The sequence below is a fragment of the Tamandua tetradactyla genome, chromosome 7 (genome assembly GCF_023851605.1).
Source record: "Tamandua tetradactyla isolate mTamTet1 chromosome 7, mTamTet1.pri, whole genome shotgun sequence".
NCBI classification, from domain to species: domain Eukaryota; kingdom Metazoa; phylum Chordata; class Mammalia; order Pilosa; family Myrmecophagidae; genus Tamandua; species Tamandua tetradactyla.
This window is the reverse complement of record NC_135333.1, coordinates 118,797,784-118,820,455: the sequence shown is the minus strand read 5'-3', so window position 1 is coordinate 118,820,455 and position 22,672 is coordinate 118,797,784. Positions and strand designations below refer to the sequence as shown.

General features: G+C 36.1%; 1 long non-coding RNA gene and 1 pseudogene across 3 annotated transcripts in view; both read right to left on the bottom strand.

The window, feature by feature from the left end:
* Positions 1-278: 278 nt before the first annotated feature.
* The window catches only part of LOC143690040 (uncharacterized), a 30,239-nt gene continuing 7,845 nt past the window's right edge, over positions 279-22,672 (bottom strand). For 2 of the 3 annotated variants that reach the window (XR_013178991.1, XR_013178989.1), the window contains 4 exons: positions 17,072-17,198; positions 16,247-16,401; positions 2,804-3,059; positions 279-1,487 (listed from right to left, as the gene is read on the bottom strand). This is a non-coding gene — a long non-coding RNA (uncharacterized LOC143690040). The remainder of the gene's footprint in view (positions 1,488-2,803; positions 3,060-16,246; positions 16,402-17,071; positions 17,199-22,672) is intronic. The other variant, XR_013178990.1, reaches the window with a different exon arrangement.
* LOC143690039 (olfactory receptor 6C74-like) lies at positions 10,240-11,179 on the bottom strand (annotated as a pseudogene).

The following is a 22,672-nucleotide window of genomic DNA, read 5'->3' as shown; positions in this document are numbered from 1 at the left end:
CAAATGTGATGACTGCTGAGTTGTTATATTAATATTCTTTTAGTCTTCAGTGCTTTGTTAGCAACTAGAAGGAAAAACCTAAAATGTTGGAACTGAAGCCCATACCAAACAAAATCTGTTCTATAACTACTTGTTACAATGTACTTTAAAATTTATTGTTTTATTTCTATATATGCTATAATATTTCACAATAAAAAATGTTTACTTTTCTTTAAATAAGGAAAATGATTGTCATCTTATAACTTAAATTACCTTATTCTGACAATGTGAATGCAGAATCTGTTTGCTTTACAGAACAAAAACATGAGAAGAAATGGGTTTATAAACTAATTTGTTAACAGCATAGCATATATGGTAGGGTTTTTAAAGAGCACTTAACATTGGCTTACAACAAATTATACATGACCAATGAATATGTTTTCACATAAAGCTTAATTAAGTGAAGGTGTTTTTTCCCTCCAGGTTTGATAAAAGCAACCATAGAATATTGAGAACTAAAAATAAGTAAAATCACAATGTTTCTGAGTGAACAATAATTTTTTCTTACCCCGTAAAGATATTATGAGACATTTGCTCAGAATATTTGAAAATGAGGTGCTTGAAAAATCTGGGAAACATATATAGCCAAGAATAGGGCAACTCTTTGCATGATAACTACAGAGAATTATAGTAAAAAGGAGTAGTCTAGTACAGTAACTAAACATGTGATTTGAAATCAAATTGGAAAGATGTATAATGACAACTATTGCACTGTTTAGCCTGTGTATATTATTTTTAAATATTATTTTATTTTATTTCTTCGCATGGGTGCATACCGGGAAACAAACCCAGTTCTCTGGCATGGCAGGTGAGAACTCTGCCACTGAGCCACTGTTTCCCACCCTGTACATTATTTTTAAAGTAATTTTGTATTGGCTCATTGGCGTTTCAGATTCCATTTCAAAATAGACTGTTAAAAACGAAAGGTTTGGGGTGAGTTGTAATTTTCTTTCTAGATCTTTGGATACGTCCATGATAAAATATAAAAACCTTACTGAGCATTCTGCTGGCTGGAGTCAACAAATAATTCAAACTGGTAATTTCTGCTCTTACTTTTTTTATGCCCTATGTATTTTATATCTTAGGAAACCTGACTATCACCCTCACTCTCCCTGATTCCCAACTTAAACCACCCATGTACTTTTCTCTGAAACTTTTCCCTTTGAGATATCTCAGTGATATCAACTTGTATTCCTAAATTCCTCACCAGCATAGCAACAAAAGACAATGCAATTATCTCTAATGGTTTTGAAGTTCAATTATTTCCATACATTTTATTTGGAGCAACAGAGTTTTTCTTATTAAGCCATATCCTATGATCACTATGTCATCACCTACAAATCCCTGCATTATACAACCATCATGAGCAGCAGAGTCTGCTCCAAGTTCAATTATCTTTCTTGGTTGGCTCCATTTCTAGAAGTCCTTCCAGGGGTCCTCATGGATTTCTGTAAAGACAATATCATTGATCATTTTATACAGGACTATGGCCCTGTCCTTTAGCTCTCTCGCACAGATTCCAGGCACACAGAAATATTTGGCTTTAGTTTAGCCTTAGTGACACAGCTTGCCACCCTCATGCTAGTGATTGTCTCATATACACACTTATCCTAGGGATAACTTAGAAGATTCCATCTGCACAGAAAAGGAAAAAGGCATTCTAATGCTATAAACCTTTTTTGCATAACATGATCCTGAATTTTACCCATTTCAGTATGTTTTTCTATACCTAGAATTCCTTTGATTGAGGCAACATCTTTCTGCTCATAATTTCTTCTCTGATTAATCAACATTTTACACATTTCAAAATTAAACTTAAATGTCCCTATTGTTTCATGCCTTCCTGACTTACAAAAGTAAATTTAGGTGTCCAGAATTGATCATTATATGTCACTTAACCCCAATAAATCAAATGTTTGACCTATTCTTAATTATTGCTACTGGCTGTACTGAATTTACCATTTCACAGTAAAGTGTTTAAGTTGTTATTTGCAAATTTCCCATGAGGCATTTATTTTAACCTCTGCAATTTATAGATGAAACAACCAATGTTGAGAAGAATTAAGAAATGTGTCCAATGTCAATGATACACTAAGTAAAGGCTGTATTCAAATAATCTGAATACAAAGCACATGTGCTTAATTACTCTGCCTTCTGCTGACAGATGTAACTTACTGACCACTGTATGACACATTTACATTTTTACAGTAGCTACTAACTTAGAAAATTTTCAGTATCAATATATAGTTGTTTTTTAATGTCACCTGATTTTTCTTGAACAATAAGCCTGTGTTTATAAGCAAAACGATGCCCATAATATTCTTAGGGAATGAAGTGAATATATTCTATATTTGGAATTCGCTGAAGAACTCTTTGTGAGTCTACAGTATCTTATGATTCCATTTATGTACTTTCTCTCATCAGATTGGAAAATGAGAGGACAGAGGCTATGAAAATTCTTGATGCCATTTGTGGCATATTTCTTTGTATAAACAAGGGCTTCTTGCCCCTTCTGAATTTCCTGGGTTTTTTTCTTGCCTGTTTTCGAATGTTTTGAATAACTGTGGGAATGGTTTTTTGGTGATTAGTGACTTGATGTTAAAATATCAGTAATGTCATTTGACCTTTGAAACAGATATCAAGGGGCAAATAGAGCTCTATAGATAAGGGATAGGTAATTTTTTCCTACATACAGACAAAATAAGATGTATGCTAAAAAGATGATAATAATTCTATGATATTGTGCACTTTGTTTTGAACTTACCAGGTCCTCAGATGTGGAGCAACATCAGTTATACATAGTCCATGTAAATGATGAAGACGAGCACATGTGCAGACGAGTAAGCACTCTGCCTTCGAATGGGCAATCTTCTCTGTAATCCATGGCTGTTTATAGTTTTTAGTTGGAACCTGAAGTACAGTCTTGAAAAATCTCCCTCAGGCACAAAAGAGTAGAAGTTAGTTGCTCTTATGTGGTGAATGCTTTGTGCCATTTTCTTAGAGTTCCAAAAATGTTACTCCTAAGTCCAAGAAACAAAAAATAATGATACCTTAGACTTCACCAATATACTCTTGGAATTCACTAATAATTTTTCTCACCAGATTTGAAACTCATAACCCATCACAAAGGTAAATATTAATATTTATACTTCACATATGTTTAAATTGATACTCCAAAATTAACTGGCTCAAGATGTCATGGTTTGCAAAACAAATATGGAACCTCATATTGTAAAAGCCATGAATCCAGATAGTAGACAAGTTTGAGGTGAGAAATTCTACTGCAAATTCCTAAATAATGTTTGATAATAACCCCTCCAATATGTCTCTTCTTCTCATCATATTCCTAGTTATTGCTGCAATTCAAATTGTACTTTCCCTCATTCTCCACACACTTAAAACCATCTTCCTTATGACTATTTCAAGAATGACACTTCTCTAATGTGAAATCCTATGTTTCTTCAAATAATGTGGTAATCTCAGACTGTCATTAAATTCGTCTGCCACACTTTTCAAATTGCTGATTCGAATCAGTCCATTTTCTTCCCTAAATTTCCATTAACTCTGCCTTATGAACCCATCTTTTTGGCTGGCTAGTCTATTGTATTTCCAGTAGCACAGATTCTTGAAGAGGATTGTATAAAGATAAAATGTTTACAATGTTTCTGTGTGATCGATTGTGAAAACCTTGTGTCTGATGCTCCTAATATCCAGGATATGGACAGATGAGTAAAAAAATATAGATAAATAACAAATAAATAATTGGGGGGTAAAGGATAAAATAAATTGGGTAGATGGAAATACTCGTGGTCAATGAGAGGAAAGGGCAAGCTGTATGATATGAGTTTTTTCTTTTTATTTATTTTTCTGAAGTGATCAAGTATATTAAAAATGATCATGGTGATGAATACAAAACCATGTGATACTATTGTGAATCATTGCTTGCACACTATATATAGAATGTATGTGTGTGAAGATTTCTCAATAAAAATATATATAAAAAAAGAAAGTAACAGCAGAACTTTTTGTTGAAGGCCATAAAGTTTTTCACTGAGCCAAAATAAACAACATATTTAAATCCAAAGCAATGGGTTTCCATTTTTAATAAAAGCTCATGTGGAATGCATAATCTGCAAAATATATTTGTTGACATTTACCATTTTCCTGTGTCATAGTTATATCACTGATAAAATCTCATCAAAAATCGTGTCTTTCTCCAAAGGTAATATTGTACTAAAATCTATGTACATTTCAATTGAAAATAATTAGAAATGAAATATCTTCCAATTGGCGTTTACCACATCCCTGAGCAACTGTAAAAAATCTATTTTCAATATAATGACTATGTTCCCAGAGACGAGTGAATATCAGGCATCAACAATCAAGTTTATAATCCATAAAATGAGTCTGTACAAGCATTATAGACACTTTTATCAAATTTTAAATTAAGAGATCGTAATTTTTTAAGTCCACACTAAAACTTGTATGTGAATTTTCTCAGGGACACTTAATTTATAATCACCTAAACTAGTAGCAGTTCCTATGTCCCTCGGTAGAGGAATAGATTACAAACAAACAAAAAGTAAATCTGTGGAGCAACACTGGGATACTCTATAGTGATTAAAATGTAAATCTCATTTACATTTTACAGACAGACTGAAGGCCTACATACACTGACATCCTGAGAAATGCAAAATTATGAAGACATTAAGAAGATCAGCGGCTGTTAGTGGTTTGGGAAAGAGGAGTAACTGAATTGGGGAAAAATGTTTTTACAGTGGTGAAACTATTCTGTGTGATATTTATTTGTGGATTCATGACATTATGCAATTTTTTTCTATTTCTAGTATTTCCATTTTAGTCTTACAGTTTCCAGTTCTCTGTTTAAATTATAATTATCAAACTGTGTATACTATCTATCTCCTCCATTAGTCTTTTGCATATCAATCATGGTTTTACAATTTAAATTTCCCTGACAGTTCAAATGTCTGTCATACCAGATTCCAGGTCTGATGATTACTTGGTTTATTTGGACTGCTAAATCTCTACTTTAAGTATGTCTCATTAGTTCTTCTGGAAAGAATTTTAAATTGTTGAAGACAGTTGGCACTGAGGTAATTTTATTTTATTATGCTTGAGGCTGAAAATGGCTTTTCTTTTATAGTGTGAACTTTTGCTTTAATCTAGCCAGGTATTACGCTGTGCTTCAAGTTTGCTGTGGATGGAGCCCAAATCTCAATCTCTAGACCCCTAGAGTTTTCATATTCTCCTGACATCCTACATTCAGCATTTAGCAATGCATTAAAATCTCTGACTGAATTCTCAATCTTTTCACAGGTTTTTAAAGTGTTTAAGGGTGCTTTTTGCTACAGATAAGCAACAATGTGATTTCCCGTTTTTCCCTGGTGGCATCTGTGTCCCTCTCAATTTAAGTGTTAGTCATCTTCAATGCATGCTTAATTGCTGAACACTTATAAGAAAAGCCATAAATTTGCAGTTTCCCCAGTTTTTATCCTTGTATAAGAAAATAAGTGATGAGTCTTCCAGCTCTCTACTCTAGAAACTCAAATAGCATCTCATGAGGTTTTGGTTACTGTTCTGAGTCATCTCAGTAATTCTCTCAAGGCTGTCTATTTAAAAATGTTTCACTTTAAGTGTGGTGTTTCTTTAGTGTTTTCTAGCTTTGGGATTTTTTTTCCCTGTTCTTACTCTGGGAGAAAAATCCCCATACTTCTTCATTCAAGTGAAATATATGTGCTTGAACAGATTAACAAAGCTTTGTCCCAGAAAAATGAAAGAATAATGAAAAAAATATAATCTGGGCAGTGTGATGGTGAATCAGCAGGCAGAATTCTCACCTGCCATGCTGGAGACCCACGTTCGATTCCCGGTGCCTGCCCAAGAATCTTCTGTTCGTTACAGTAATACATCGATAACCAAAAGATTAGATTGCTTATTAAATCTCACGATATACCTGATTCCATTTCTTGATTGATACACTTATTTTCACCTATCAGTTATAAATTATCAGATCACCCCCTTTCTTGTGCTTATACAGATAGGTATTTATGATATATATATACATGTCTGAGCAATTTCATTATCCTTAAAATGGGAATGTTTTACGCTATGTAATTTGAATTTCATTTTAAACAATGACAATAGTTAGAAATGGGAAAGAGGCATTTCAATCATTCATCAAGGGTTTGGTCCATACTGAATATTTTAAGAACATGATATGCTGTATTTATTCTTTTGTAATTCATACAGCATTTTCTTTGCATTCAGATTCAACCCTACATTCTCAGATCCTAAAGCCTGACCTTAGTGTTAGTAAACATCCGTTCAATGTGTAAGTACATCACTAGATTCCATACTGAAGCAAAGTTAGAAGACCTTCCCTGGATCAATGCTGTGTTAGTGGGGGTTCACCTATGCAAAGTATGGAATTAGGAGTTTTCTGGGGTTTTTGTTAATATCAAACTGAGGTTATACTCTCACACAATATTACATATGATGCTGCCCACCAGATTTACTGTCATTTTCATATGTTTGTTTACATTTTTTTAGGTGTCAAAATTTTTTGTTTGCATAAGTGACAGTAAGAAATTAGTTTTTAATCAGGTAAGAAATTCTAGAAATTTAAGTATTTTGAGTATTTTATTTATTTTTTAAAATAAATGGATTGTGAAACAATCCAACTTAGCATATTTTTGTAATATATATGTATTTAAACTTCATTGATTCATATTGCTTCTGCTTATCTTCAAATTCTTTTCCAGTGAATAATTACTAATATACTCTTCCTTGTAAAATAAGAAGTGTATTATTTCCATAACTATCATTTCCCTACTTGAACAGGGCCTTTATAATCTCTTGCATGCAAGAGAAATGTAGACTTGGAAGTTCAGAGGGTTTGTGGTAGTAATAAAAATGCATAGAAATATCATCTCACACCTTTAATGGGCTGCTTTCTTTTAGATTCCTACATTAAATGAGAGGAGGAGTGTCTGCAGAAATGGCAATTCAGGAGCCTTTAGTTAAATTTGGAAATTATATATAGTAGATTAATAATTCATCTGAAAATGCACAGTAAAGTGTCTATAAGTGATGGGAAGTTTATACCCATTGAAGAAGAGAATAAAAATAGGGACATCACTGAAAAAAATTGTAGAGTAAGTTTGGAGAATGGAAAGATGGAGATGCGGATACTCATGTACCTAGGTAGATGGAGCTGGAATATTATGGATTTTCAAAAGGAATTGAATGAAGGTATCCTATGAAATCTTTAGCTCCATTATTATAAAATACTTCCAGAAGGAGTTTACAATGAAAATATTCACCATCATGAAAATTGTGAAGCAACTGGGAATTTCTAAAGGTCTTTCACTAATAAAGGAAAGTGAATTTGTACTTGGAACATAAATGTTAAAAAGGAAGAAAATGAAAATAATTATCATCAGCACCAAGCCTATTAAGTAATCACTCAAGAAATTGAGTACACCTGAAAATGGGAGAAACAGGGTTGAATCATCACCACAGATTCAGAGACTAGGGTATTGTTTTATTTTGCTTTGTTCTTAAGAAAATAGAGAGCTATATCTCTGTCCTCATACTTTTAATTTGTGAAATAGTTTTGTGATGTTTCCATACATAATCGTTTATCTCTAATAGATACATAATGCCAACTCAAGAGCGGTAATTCCATGGATTTTGATGACACACATATATACCAGCCTTTTAGGCAAAATCTTATGTATCTAATTTTTCATTGAGTCCTTTAGTTCAGAGAATTAGATAATTTGTCAATGTTATACTGGAGTATGTCACAAAGAAAAAGTAATAACGGGAGCACTATACTGCTGTGTGCCGCATAAGTACATAACATCGAAGAAGATTTGGTTGTCACAAAGAGGAAAGGAAGAAAAACATAAAGAAAAAATTTTGTATGGGAAATAGAAAATAATGCAAAAGAATGTAAGTAAAACCAAAACAAAACAGAACAAACACCAGCACCCAACACACTAAATAAAAAAGGAAGAAAGAAAGAACAAGAAAAGAAGAGAAAAAGGAGAAAGAAAAAGAAAAGGAGAAAAGAAAAATTTCTGCTAGATACAGAAATTAGCTTTTAGAGCTGGCTTGGTAAATTCAATACTGTAAAAAAATATGGTTTTATTGGGTGGGCAATGGTGGCACAGTGGCAGAGTTCTCACATTTTCGATTCCCTTTGCCTGCCCTATGTTAAAAAAAAAAACTGTGGTTTTATTAAAAGGAAAATATAAAGCCAGTGAAAAGTACAATCTGATTATGCCAATAATGAGAAGTAATAGGAAGCAAGATTATAAGAAATGGCATGAAAGAAGGATGCTTAATATAATAAACATTTACAAAAATAATAAGATAAAATAGAATTACAAGTCAGATCTTTAAGAGTGCACTAAATTTGATGTAGCAAACTAAAGCAGTGATAAAAAAGACTAATATGAAAAGCTCTCTGAAAATTCAGGAAATGCCAAAAGACAGGTGTAGAAACCATACAGAGTCCAAAATGTGAAAGATTATTATTACCCCTGGGGAAAAAGTCATCATAGAAAAGAAGAGAAAACACAGATACCTAACAGGAAAAAAAGATTTTTAAAAGTAAAATATACTTGCAGATATAGATATAAAATTGATAGATACATAGGTACAGAGATACATGTATACATATAGAAATATCTCAAACTATCAAAAACAATATGTAATAATCATTAAACACAGCAATTAAATTAAATGAAATATTAGATTGAGTTGAAAAGTTAATTAAAATGAAATATCTGTAACCTCATTTAAATACAACCAGCACTACCCTTGTAAATAGAATATGTGCCTTTCGTTTACCATAAACAAACATGAGGGTATTCAGAAAAACTTCTAACAAGTGTATTTAAAAGGGGTGATAAAACAAACAAATACTCAAGCACATTACAAAGATATAATTCTAGGGTTGGTATTTGTTATTATCTATAACTGAGCGGTACCATGTACCAGACAGAGCACTAGGCTTTGTGAATAGTGGGGTGAACAAATTAAAGCCCTATTTTCACAGACCTGATATTCCAAATAGATAATTAATCCTAGATTAATTGTTATTCCTATGTGCTATGAGAAACATTATCATTGTAAATGGAAAGAGGATAAAGGAGTTACTTATGAGAAATTAAATTTAAAACAATAAAATGCCATTGATCACCCTTTGAATTTCAAATTAAACAAATATGCTTTTAATGATGGTGTTGAGATACATGCTGGATAAAAAGTATAACATAAAAAAGAGTGATTTCTCAAGAGAACTAGAACATTAGTGATTACTCAGAACATATGTGTATTTAAAAAAAAGCAATACCAGAGCATGAAAGGGCACGTGCAAAGAAACACACACGAGGGAAAATGTGACAAAATATTACAAAATGAATAACAGATCTGCACATATTAAAACGTATATCTCAAAAATCTCTAACAGAAGTATTATTTGTGTCCCCTACAATTATACATATAATTTGGATGTTGAAATATTTTAGGATAGTTGTTATTTATTCCTTGTTTTCCAGATCAAATACACCCATTGATGTACATAATAGCCCAAATTGCACAGTTATTACCTGCTTAGGCTTTGAATTTTAAAACCTAGAAATGAATTTAAGATTCAGCCTTTACTTAATGTCTGACTGTGGCATAGTCTATCTATATATTTTTAAATAGCTCCTGATGTAAAGCACGACTACCTAAATTAAAAAGACTTTCATTTGCTTTACAGATGAGTAGAAATTTGAAAGCTTTTCAAGCCTAAACATGAATACTCCTGGAAATATCATATATGTGACTAAATATATACGTATTTCTAGAGATTTAAAAAATATAGAGTTCAAACGTGGTGTATATTCTAGGCACATCTATACGCAAAACATATGAAGATGTTGGATTTCCAAAATGAATTCCCAGCTGAATATTTTGAGGTTGGATAAGATCAAAAAATTAAGTTAAAAGAATTAAATGATTCTTGGATAAACGAATATAATACAAGAAATAAGACTAAAAGACTGCTTCTGAATGACTTTAATCATGTAAAAATAAAATGGATGAATATGTTAAAAGGGTAGTTGACATATGTGGCACTCTTCAGTAAGCTTTAGTGGTATACTTTTATAAAAGTCAAAGCTATTATTTTAAGGTAATAAAAACCGGATTTCTTATTATAATCTTCACGGCTTGTTTCACTTGTTTATTTCTTAGAGTATATATAAATGGATTTAAGGCAGGTGCAACTGAAGAGCTGAGTAGTGCTATCACCTTGTTTAAAGACACCCTTTCCTCTGCAGAAGGCTTAATATACATAAAAATGCAGCTGCCAGAAGAGATAGAAACAACAATCATGTGGGAGGAACAGGTAGAAAATGCCTTTTTCCTCTGCTGGGTAGAAGGGATCTTCAGAATTGTTCTTATGATACTTGCATAGGAGAATGTCACCAGGGCCAGTGTAAGCAGGAGTGTGACAATGGCTAAAATAAAACTTAACAGTTCTATCACATGTGTATCTGTGCAGGAGAGCTGCAGGACAGGAGAATAGTCACAGATAAAGTGGTCAATAATATTGGCATCACAGAATTCCAACTCCAGGCCCATGATAAGGCCAGGAGAGATGGTTAACAGCCCACTCAACCAAGAGCTGAGGACCAGCTGGGTGCAGACTCTGCTGCTCATAATGGTGGCGTAATGAAGGGGTTGGCAGATGGCCACATAGCGGTCATAGGACATGGCAGCCAACAGGAAAAACTCCGATGCTCCAAAGAAGATAAAAGAAAAATAATTGGGTTGCACAAGCATCATAGGAAATTGTTTTATCCATAGTCACAATGCTGACCAGGAATCTAGGGATGCAGGCAGATGTCAATGAGATTTCTAATAAGGAGAAATTCCGAAGGAAGAAATACATGGGTGTTTTGAGGTGGGAATCCACCAGGGTGAGCAGGATGATTGTCAGATTTCCAGTGATACTCAGTAAATATGTTAGAAATAGAAAAAGGAAAATTGCAATTTGCCAATTGGGGTCATCTGTCAGTCCTAGTAGAATGAATGTTGTCACCATTGTATGGTTCTTCATGGCTAAATTCCTTCTGAGCTACATCAGATCTGGGAAAAAATAGATAATTATTTTAAGTTTAAAAAGGCTTCACCGTGCATAGATTTGAAAGTGATTTGAAAGAGCCAAGTAACTCAGTTGAAGCATTTTTCTGTAAAGTTATTTGATTGTCTATGTTTTTTCTTTTTCCATTTGTAAGAAGTGGGAATATTCAGAAATATTTGGGAATCAAGTGCTGTCCTCCATCCTTAGTGATCCCATTTCAGATGCTTTTCCTCCTCTGTTTTCACCCTTTTCACATAGCAGTCAGTATCACAGACTTAATCCTTTATATCTTCTTTATTTGCAACAGAATGAATTTAACATCTTTTTTTTATAAGTAACTGGAAGTTTCTCTGATATAGGTTTTGTTTAAAATTTGAGGTAATTAATGTATCTTTAATGAACCCATAAAAAATTATATGTTTTTTAAATTGGCTTGGTTTATTACTTTATTGTTGCAGTAATCTTCTGCTCAGTCTTTTTCAGCATAGTATACATATATTGTTAAGCTGCAGATTTTAGGCAGCTAATCAGCCCTGAAGTTTTATTTAGTTTTTAGAAATTTGGCCACATTCTGCGGATACTATTTCTGGATGGTCTTTGTGTTCCATATTGTCAATTTGAACTTTTTCAATGGAAAGAGCTTTTGTGAATTTTAGCCCAATATGAATCAGAATCAATAGATGAGTTGAAATTTGGCATGAAATATGTATTTATTTTTCTCAAATGTCCAATCTCTTTCAACTTTATTATATCAATATAAGAAATACAATTTCATATCCATTAATATTTAAGTACACAAGCCTTCCCTAAATATATGTATTAGTCACTATTTTTAATAAAAAGCATTGGGAAATGTTTTTCATGGTGTTATTTTAAGAGAGAGAAATTCATAAATCAGTCATTCAATGTGCATATTAAATGCTAATCATGGATTACACAAATATATTAATTGATTCTAATTCTCGATTTAATGGCCTTAATCTTAGGATCACATTTAAGGAATAGAAAGGATCACATTGTAACTATTTTGTACAAAAACAACAAAATGCTGAAAATACTTACTTTCCATGATCAACACATTGCAAAACTTTTCCTTTGTATTATTAAACAAAATATAATAGGAATGATATTTCCAATAAAATATTTATTTCTTTCTAACCTACAATTATTCTTTACCTTCAACTCTCAGCTTCTCATTCATATTAAAATCCAGGAGTGCTTAATAAAAATTCAAACCTTAATGAATTTCCATCTCTAATTAGCATACAGTGGTATTTTCAAAAATGTTTTCCTGATTTTCCCACTATAAAACTGAATAGCATCTGCATACAGTATACTTAAATTATAAAAATTTAATTTATTGATCTATATTCAAAAAAGTAAGTTTTTTTTACAAACTGTCACTCAGCTGAGCATTTAAAAGCTCTCTTTATGATGCAAAGTGTTTTTATTCTCTATAGAATAATGGATTTATCTGTTCATTACAAACAGGATATTTATTGAGATCTGGTGTGTAGGACCTTGGGAATTCTTCCAGAAATGATACTAATTGGGTATCATCATCATTAACTAGAAAAAGAACAAATTAAGCCTCTCACTACAGCACCTACAGAGAAACCTAAAATGTTGCCACTAAGATGGAGTCTAACTCTCAGAGGGGAGAGTGATAGTTTGTATAAACAACATTAGGTTTATCAAGGTATGATAACCTAGAGAAATACATGTTTCCTTAAAGAGAGAAAACTGGAGCTCTCATTTGCTACTCCAAACCAAGAATCAGAATAGAATGTTGATCTCTAACAAATGACAACATGTTTTATAGCCTTCAATTTACTGAATATTTGCTAGATCTTAAAATATGTATTCTCTGGGTTCAAACATACTTTCATTCACCCTCTTCACGTGGCCTCTTAGTGTAAAATATCTATTATACACCAAAATGCCAGTTAGGAAAAAAATAACATACTTGAAGTTTTAGACAGCACCTAAATATAGAAATTTAATAAACTTAAAGCATTTGGAGAACTATCTACATATCCTTTAAATCTTGGAAATGATGTGTTCTTTCATTTAAAATAATGCAAAATTAGAGGAAACGTTCTTGTTCATGTTCTTATTCTGCAAATGAGAAAATTATTATTTAGAGTTAATACATATTGCAGCTTTCTTTGATACTCAATGCAGATAACATAATATTTAAAATTCAAAATGATTTTCAAGTGACTTTCTTTAATTTTATGTTCTATATTTCATTTCAAAATTGTCCAGATCATGGAAAACAATGAATACATGGTGTGGATTCTCAATTAACTTTGGACTTTTGTGATATAAGCAGGTTTTCTAGCTAAAAGAATTACATATATCCACATGACAGTATTTAAGAATTAATGTGAGGCTATTTATAGATTGAAAAATCCTTTAAAGCCATCCCCTGTGGGGTGCGATTCACACGATCCCAAGCCTCTGGAGCAGACCACTGCAACTACAGGAAACCACAAGCTTGTGGAGGGCCATATGTCTTTCAGTCCAACTTCCTGTGGGGCAGCAGGGCCACTCACCACTTATCCTTTCGACTCTGCCAAATGTCAGGTCCAGGTACAAGGAGGGGTCACTTAGTCTAGCAGCGAATTGAAAGAAAACACTAGGAGCAGCTGGTAGAGTGGTCAACTTTAATCATTCCCTCTGCTCCACTCTGATGCTTACAGAGCATTAGTCCCTTATAAACTAAATTAAACAACAGTGGCATTTTTTCAACAAGTGACTTCACTCATGGGTTACATGATTAGATATATGCATATTACATCATTGGTTACCCCAGTTATACTATATCATGTTCCCCTGGAACGTATCAAGGCCATTTTAGCTGGCTGTTTATAAAGAGTAATGAATGTTTCCAGACCCCACAGTAAGAAACTCTAAACTGTCTTCTGAAAGTTTTATACCAGCTACTTTACTACCAGCAATGAATGAGTTTCTGTTAGCTCCCACTTCTCACCAGCATTTGGTATGGTTCTTGTTTGTGTTTTGCTTTGTGTTTTTCAAACCAATCTAGTAAGTGTGTATTGGTGATTAATTCTGTTGTTTTAATTTGAAATTCTCTGAAAACTAATTATGAAAGGTATCTTTCCACATTTTTTTTCTTTTTGAGATTGCATATCAACTTTGTGAGATATCTGTATAGTATTTTGCTTCACTTTACAGTTAGTTTGTTTATTGTTTGGCTTCTGATTATCAAGGGTTTTTCATATACTTTGAATTTAAGTAATTTAATTGATATGTGTTTTGGAAGTATCTTTATCTTTCTGTGGCTTCTCCTTCTATTCACTGAGCAGTGTCTTTTGCAGAGGTAACATTATTGATATTAATCAAGTACAACTGGTCAATAATTTTCTTTCATGTTTCATGCTTCTGGTGCTGTATCTAAAATCTCATTTATCAAATGCAAAGTTAAATAGGTTTTCTCCTAAAGGTTTCATAGTTTTTGCATTTTATATTTAGGTATATGTTATATTTTGAGACAATTTTTTGAAAGATGTAAGGTCTGCATCCAGTTTTTCGTTTTCCACATGACTGATAAATTCTCCATTGGCTGACATGAATATTCTTTTCCCATTGAAATTCATTTGCTTCATTGACAAAGATTCTTTGATGATATTTGTTTGGGTTAATTATGTGTTTTTTATTCTAGTGTGTATTTTTGACAACACCAGTCTTTCTTAAACTTAACCTTTAAGTAAGTCTTAAAATCATTTAGTGTGAGTAGTCCTAGCTTTAAATTATCCAGAATTGCATTGGATAGTCTAGGTATTTTCCTTTCCATATAAACTTTAGAATTGTTTTATCAATACCTTCAAAAGAGTTTGCTGAAATTTTACTTTCAATTGCCTTGATGTTATGGATCAAGTTAACGGTAACTAACATCTTAATATTATGGTATCTTCCTTTCCCTTTATGTGGAATGTCCCCCCACTAATTTGTATCTTATTTGATTTATAACATAATATATGTGAAGTTTCTAAAAAAAGATTCTGTGCATATTTCATTACATTTATACCTAAGTATGCTGCTGCTAGAGATTTGTGTTCAATGTCTACTTCGATGGCCACTTAGAATCACTCTACTTTCACCTTTGAAGAAGCACACCTTAACTGGCATGATATATTAAATTAACTTATGTACCCTAACAAAGATATGTTACTAATCTTAATCTGGATTTCTGTAGAGGTGGACCATTGTAAATAAGATCTTTTGAAGATATTGTTTTAAATTAACTTATGAAGCATCTGAACCATAGGCCACAATCTATATTACTACATTATGGTATAAGTAGAAGAAATTCAGATATAATAAGCTAGAGAAGGCGATGCAACAAGAAGTTGATGTCAGTGGAAACCAGAAGAACATATACAAGAAGGGATTGCCATGTGATTGGAGGCAGAGATAAAGGTCAAGGAATCCCAAGGACTGTAAACCAGTACCCAAATATGACAGATTCAGGGAGAAAGCATAATCTTGCTTATGTTTGATTTGAAAACATAAGCCAATAAATTCCCATTCCTTTAGCCAAACCATTGGATGGTATTTGTCATAGCACACTGACAAACTAAGACATCTGGTTACCCATTTAGTTTCTCAACAGTCAGAGACTGTCATAGATTACTGACAAAAGAAACTGCCCTTCTCAGTGCCATTACAGTGGCAATTTCTGGTCCTATGCTAGAAACAGAGGAATTAACATATATAAAGACAGTTACTGGGCGGTGCGATGGTGATTCAGTGGCAGAATTCTCACCTGCCGCGCTGGAGACACGGATTTGTTTCCCTGTGCCTGCCCATGGAAAAAATTAAAAATAAGAAAAATATCGAGCTGCTTGGAAGCATAGCATAGCATTGCATAGCACAGCACAGCATAGTGTAGCCACTGATGCATCCTTACTATAGGATATAGCCAAATCTGAACCTTTTAGATATTACTTGTTAGACATTATGCCCTCACCCAGTACTCAGTCACTTGCAACATGCCAAAGTATTATAGGAAGTTACCTTTTTAACAGACCATTTTGCAACCAGGTGAACACTTTGGAATCAACTGAGTCCAAAGCAAAAGGATTTGAAAGTTTATGGATGATATTGCCACTATGACATGTGATAGAGCCCAGTGGATAGTTGCTGCTTTTCACCCCTTAGACAGGATGTTCCTGATAAAAGACGGGATACAAAGTTCAGTATAATTTACTGGACATCAGGAAGTCAAGAAACAAAGTCTTGGCCAAAACTTGGCCCTGTCTGAACACTTTTATAGATTCTTAGACCATTGTCGATGGTTTAGCCATCTTGTCTGGCCAATGGCAACTGTGGCAATTCCTTCACTGGTGTAAAGAATTGTTGGAATCACTTGTTTCACAGACACCCAAAATATAAATCAACATCATATATATATCTACACTTACTGTAATGTAATATTCCCTGAAAGGGATGGGGAAAATGGGTGCTGACCTAATATACTTGGACATCCCCTTGCCCCAGAGCCCTATGCACACACATAAACAAATCCCAAACTCCCAAGACCCCCATACATAAGCACCTGCTCCTTGCACCCTTGGGGCACTTGCCCGGCCCCTTCATACACCATGCACCTGTGCCATGCTAGACCCCATCCCTGCCCACCAGTATCCAGATCCCATGCATGTGTGCCCTCCCGTCCCCCACAACCACACTCTGCCCTGTGATCCCTGCACTTCCTTCCCCAAATCCTGTATCCTGGACACGCATGCACCCATGCTCTGCACAATGCAGTATATACCCCACCATGGGTCGGTGTATTAGTTAGGGTTCTCTAGAGAAACAGAATCAACAGAGAACACTCACAAATATGAAATTTAGAAAAGTGTCTCACGTGACCGCGGGAACACAGAGCCCAAAATCCTAGGGTAGGCTGTGAGGCTGACGAATCCGATGGAGAGTCTGGATGAACTCCACAGGAGAGGCACACCAGCTGAAACAGAAAGAGCCTGTCTCTTCTGAATCCTCCTTATAAGGCTTTCAGTGAGTAGATTAAGCATTACTCATTGCAGAAGACACACCCCTTTGGCTGATTACAAATGGAACCAGCTTTGGATACAGCTGACATGATCATGATTTAATTCTATGAAATGTCCTTGTCGCAACAGACAAGCCAGCACTTGCCCAGCCAACACTTTGCCAAGTTGACACATGAAGCTGACCATGACAGTCCACCCCTTGTCAACTTGGTAGCTATACATACCACCTTAAATCATACCTAATTTCTAAATAAAAAAGAATAAAACACACATTTTTTCTTACATCTAACAATACTCAACTGTCCTACATATAACTGGAAACACATTAAATCTCTCCAGAATAGGGTGCAAATCCTTGGGTAATATTCATTCTTAAACTTGATATCTTACAACTTAACTAGTATAACATGAACAAAACAGCATTACAGTCCTTTTTTCTATAACTGATCATGTGGTCGAAGTTCATATTTATCACTACCTTCTTCCACTACCCATTCCATGTTCCCTTTACCCTCAGCAAGCATTTCAGCTGGCTGTGGTTCTTTGCCTAGTAGGGTGACCCAAACCTACATTCCTGAAGTTTCAGACCCAGTGGTAGTCCTGCCTGGATTGGGTTGTTGCAGTTTTCTATTGATTTTATCTCAGGGCAGGGTAGTACTAAAAGACACCCTTGCGGATTTCCTATATTTCAAGAAAATTCTTGAAATTATGTAGCTATACTCCTACTTCCCCCTGAGTCAGGGTCAATCATCCCAGACAATAATGTAATCCCCTTCTTGGCTTGTTGATCCAGTGGCATAAGTAGCTCAAAGTAGCCAGATGGCAGTCTTAACTTCCAGTTTAGTGGAATCATTGTTGTTTCTCATGGAGGAAATACTCCCCATTTAAGAACTAAAACCTATAGACCAGCAGAGCTCAGGGTCACAGGGACAGGAAGCAAAAATTTTACTAGTGGATTACTATGGTTATAGTGTTTGCTGCCACTCCCATTTCCATCCCTCGGTTCCTGGACCTATGGATCCTGGCTATGGGATAAACAGCACCATATAGTGGACGCTGATTGAAAGCATATACAGTTTCCTGGAGAACATTACACCAGACTTTCAAAGTATTGCCACCTAGTTGGCACTGTAATTGAGTTTTCAAAAGGCTATTCCACCGTTCTATCAATCCAGCTGCTTCTGGATGATGGGGAACATGGTAAGACTGGAGAATTCCATGAGCATGTGCCCATTCCTGCACTTCATTTGCTGTAAAGTGTGCTCCTTGATCAGAAGCAATGCTATGTGGAATACCATGACAATGGATAAAGCATTCTGTAAGCCCACGGATAATAATTTTGGTAGAATCATTGCGTGCAGGGAAAGCAAACCCATATCCAGAGTATGTGTCTATTCCAGTTAGAACAAATCATTGTCCCTTCCATGAAGGGAGTGGTACAATGTAATCAACCTGCCACCATGTAGCTGCCTGGTCACCTTGGGGAATGGTGCCATATCGGGGGCTGAGTGTAGATATCTGCTGCTGGGAGATTGGGCACTCAGCAGTGGCTGTAGCCAAGCCAGCCTTGGGGAGTGGAAGTCCATGCTGCAGAGCCCATATATAACCTTCATCCCTACCACCATGACCACTTTGTTCATGAGCCCATTGGGCAATGAAAGGAGTTGCTGGGGAAAGATGCTGACTGGTATCCACAGAACGTGTCATCTTATCCACTTGATTATTAAAACCTTCCTCTGCGGAAGTCACCCTTGGTGTGCATTCACTTGGAACACAAATATGTTCATGTTTTTAGCCCACGCAGAAAGGTCTATCCACATAGTTCTTCCCCAGACCTCTTTGTCACCAATGTTCCAATTATGGTCTTTCCAAATCCCTGACCATCCAGCCAAACCATTAGCAACAGCCCATGAGTCAGTAAACAAATGCACCTCTGGCCAGTTTTCTTTCCAAGCAGAATGAACAACCAGGTGCACTGCTCGATGTTCTACCCACTGAGAGGATTTCCTCTCATCACTGCCTTTTAAGGACACCCCAGAAAGGGACTGTAATGCTGAAGCTGTCCATATTTGGGTGGTACCTGCATATCGTGCTGAACCATCTGTAAACCAGGCCCGAGTTTTCTCTTCCTAAGTCAATTCACTGTAAGGAACTCCCCAAGAAGCCATAGCTCTGGTCTGGGAAAGAGAAGGCAGTGTGGCAGGAGTGGAGACCATGGGCATTTGGGCCACTTCTTCATGTAACTTACTTGTGCCTTCAGGACCTGCTCTGGCCCTATCTTGTATATACCATTTCCATTTTACAATACAGTGCTGCTGCACACACCCAACTTTATGGCTTGGTGGGTCAGACAACACCCAGCTCCTGATAGACAACTCAAGTCTCATGGTAACTTGGTGGCCCATGGCTAAGCATTCAGTCTCTACTAAAGCCCAGTATCAGGACAAAAGCTGTTTCTCAAAAGGAGAGTAGTCATCTGCAGCAGATGGTAAGACTTTACTCCAAAATCCTAAGGTCCTGTGTGATGATTCTCCTATAGGTGCCTGCCAAAGGCTCCAGACAGCATCTCTATTTGCCACTGACACTTCCAGCACCATTGGATCTGCTGGATCATACGGGCAAAGTGGCAGAGCAGCTTGTACAGCAGCCTGGATCTTTCACAGAGCCTCCTCTTGTTCAGGGCCCCACTCAAAATTGGCAGCTTTTCTCATCACTCAATAAATGGGCCAGAGTAGCACACCTAAATGAGGAATATGTTGTCACCAAAATCCAAAAAGACCAATTAGGTGTTGTGCCTCTTTTTTGGTCATAGGAAGGGCCATATGCAGCAACTTATCCTTCACCTTAGAAGGGATGTCTCGACATGTCCCACACCACTGGACCCCTAGAAATTTCACTGAGATGGAAGGCCCCGTATTTAGGTTGGATTTATCTCCTATCCTCTGACATGCAAATACCTTACCAATAAGTCCAGAGTGGTTGCTACTTCTTGCTTACCAGGTCCAGTCAATATGATATCATCAGTATAATGAACCAGTGTGATGTCTTGTGGGAGGAAGAAACAATCAAAGTCCCTGCAGACAAGATTATGACATAGGGCTGAAGAGTTGATATAGCCCTGAGGTAGGACAGTGGAAGTATACTGCTGACCTTGCCAGCTGAAAGCAAACTGTTTCTGGTGGTCCTTACTAATAGCTATTAAGAAAAAAGCATTTGCCAGACCAGTAGCTGCATACCAAGTACCAAGGGATGTACTGATTTGCTCAAGCAATGATACCACATCTGGAACAGCAGCTTCAATTGGAGTTACCACCTGGTTGAGCTTACGATAATCCACTGTCATCCTCCAAGACCCATCTGTTTTCTGCACAGGCCAAATGGAAAGTTGAATGGGGATGCACTGGGAATCACTATCCCTGCATCCTTCAAGTCCTAAGAGTGGCAGTAATCTCTGCAATCTCTCCAGGAATCCAGGATTGCTTCTGATTTACTATTTTGCTCAGTAGGGGCAGTTCTAGTGGCTTCCACTTGGTCTTTCCCACCATAATAGCCCTCACTGCATGAATTAGAGAGCCAATGTGGGGATTCTGCCAGTTGCTCAGTATGTCTAAACCAACTATACATTCTGGAAATGGGGAAATAACTACAGAATGGATCCAGGGGCCCACTGGACCCACTGTGAGACGGCCCTGAGTTAAACTCCATTGATCACCTGGTCTCCATAAGCCCCCATTCTGACTGGTGGACCAGAGTGATGTTTTGGGTCCCCGGGAATTATTGTCGCTTCTGAACCAGTGTCTAATAATCTCTGAAATATCTGATCATTTCCTTTTCCCCAATACACAGTTACCCTGGTAAAAGGCCATCGGTCTCCTTGGGGAAGGCTTGGAGGGAGATTAACAGCATAAATTTGTGGCAGTGTAGCAGGGTTCTCCACCAAAGGGACATGGCCTCCTCTTCATTCAAGGGTCTCTGTGTCTGTAAACTGTTTCAAGTCTGGAAATTGATTAAGGAGCTGTGACTCTGTGTTTTTGTAATTCAGGTTAGAGTTCTGTTCATTTGACCTAGAACTCTTTTGTTTATACAGCTCAAACAGGAATTTAGCAGACTGCCTTTCTATTGTATTTCTAGGTATCCCATGATTGACTAGCCAATGCCACAAATCTCTGCATGTCGTCTAATTTTGACACTTGCTTTGAGTTTGCTGTCTATTATAATAGCCATGTCTACCCATTCTTTGGTGATTAAGTGCTGCCACTTGGCTTCTGCCAACTCGGGATCCTGTCATCCCCACTGTGTTTAAGGATTCTAGCTCAGTGACAGCAGTTCCTACAGTAATATCTGACCTACAGAGAAGTGCAATCACAGAGCTCTTCAGGCATGATGGTGCTAGTCTCACAAATTTATTTCTCACTGTTCTGGTGAAACGTGCATCCTCTGGACATTCATGGAGTGTAAGAGTAGGCTTTTCATGATAAATCCACTCTAACATTCCAAACTCTCTAAGCCTCTGGATCCCCTCATCTACATTATACCAGGGCAGTTCTGGCATTTCAACCTCAGGTAATGTTAGCCACCTTTTGATCTATGTTTCAACCAACCATCCAAATAAACTGTTAATACTTTTTCTAACCCCTCGAGCTATAACATTGAATGCAGAATCTCTGTTTAGTGGGCCCATATCAATAAATTCATCCAGATCCCCCCTTATATTCCTCCCACCATTATCCCACACCCTTAAAATCCATCGCCACACATATTCCCCTTATTTCTGTCTATATAAATTGGAAAACTCACACAGCTCTTTTGGAGTATGACGTACCTCCTCATGTGTGATACTTTGTACATCAACTTATGGGCCTGTTGGGAATTTAGTCTAGTTATAGGTCTGGAAGAAAGGAGGGGTGGTGGGGGTGGTTCATGAAAAGAATTAGAAATATTTTCCATGCCATTTGCCTCAGGGCCTTCATTTGCAGTTTCGTTGTTGAAACAGGATTAATCACTCTAGGGTTAATCCCTTCAGGAGGAGGTTGGGTGACCAACTCCTCAAGGCAGGGTGGACGTGGGGCAGTTATGTCCTCAGGGCAAACTATTGCAGGGTTATATAGAGAAGATTCAGTATGACCTAGGGTTTCGACCTCACCCCCAACATCATTATCAATCCATATGTCACCATCCCATTTTCCAGGGTCCCACTCCTTTCCAATCAATGCCCTCACTTTAATGTCAGACACCATGCAAGATTCAGACTTCAGTTTATGTTGTAAAGCTGCTACTCTAACAATAAGATTCTGAGTCTGATTTTCAGAGATGTCAAGTCTATGGCTACAGGAAATAAGATTTTCCTTCAGGATACTCACAGAAACGTCTACATCTGTCAGACAGCACTTAAGCTTCTCATTTGAAGCCTTGAGCCCATCTTTTCACT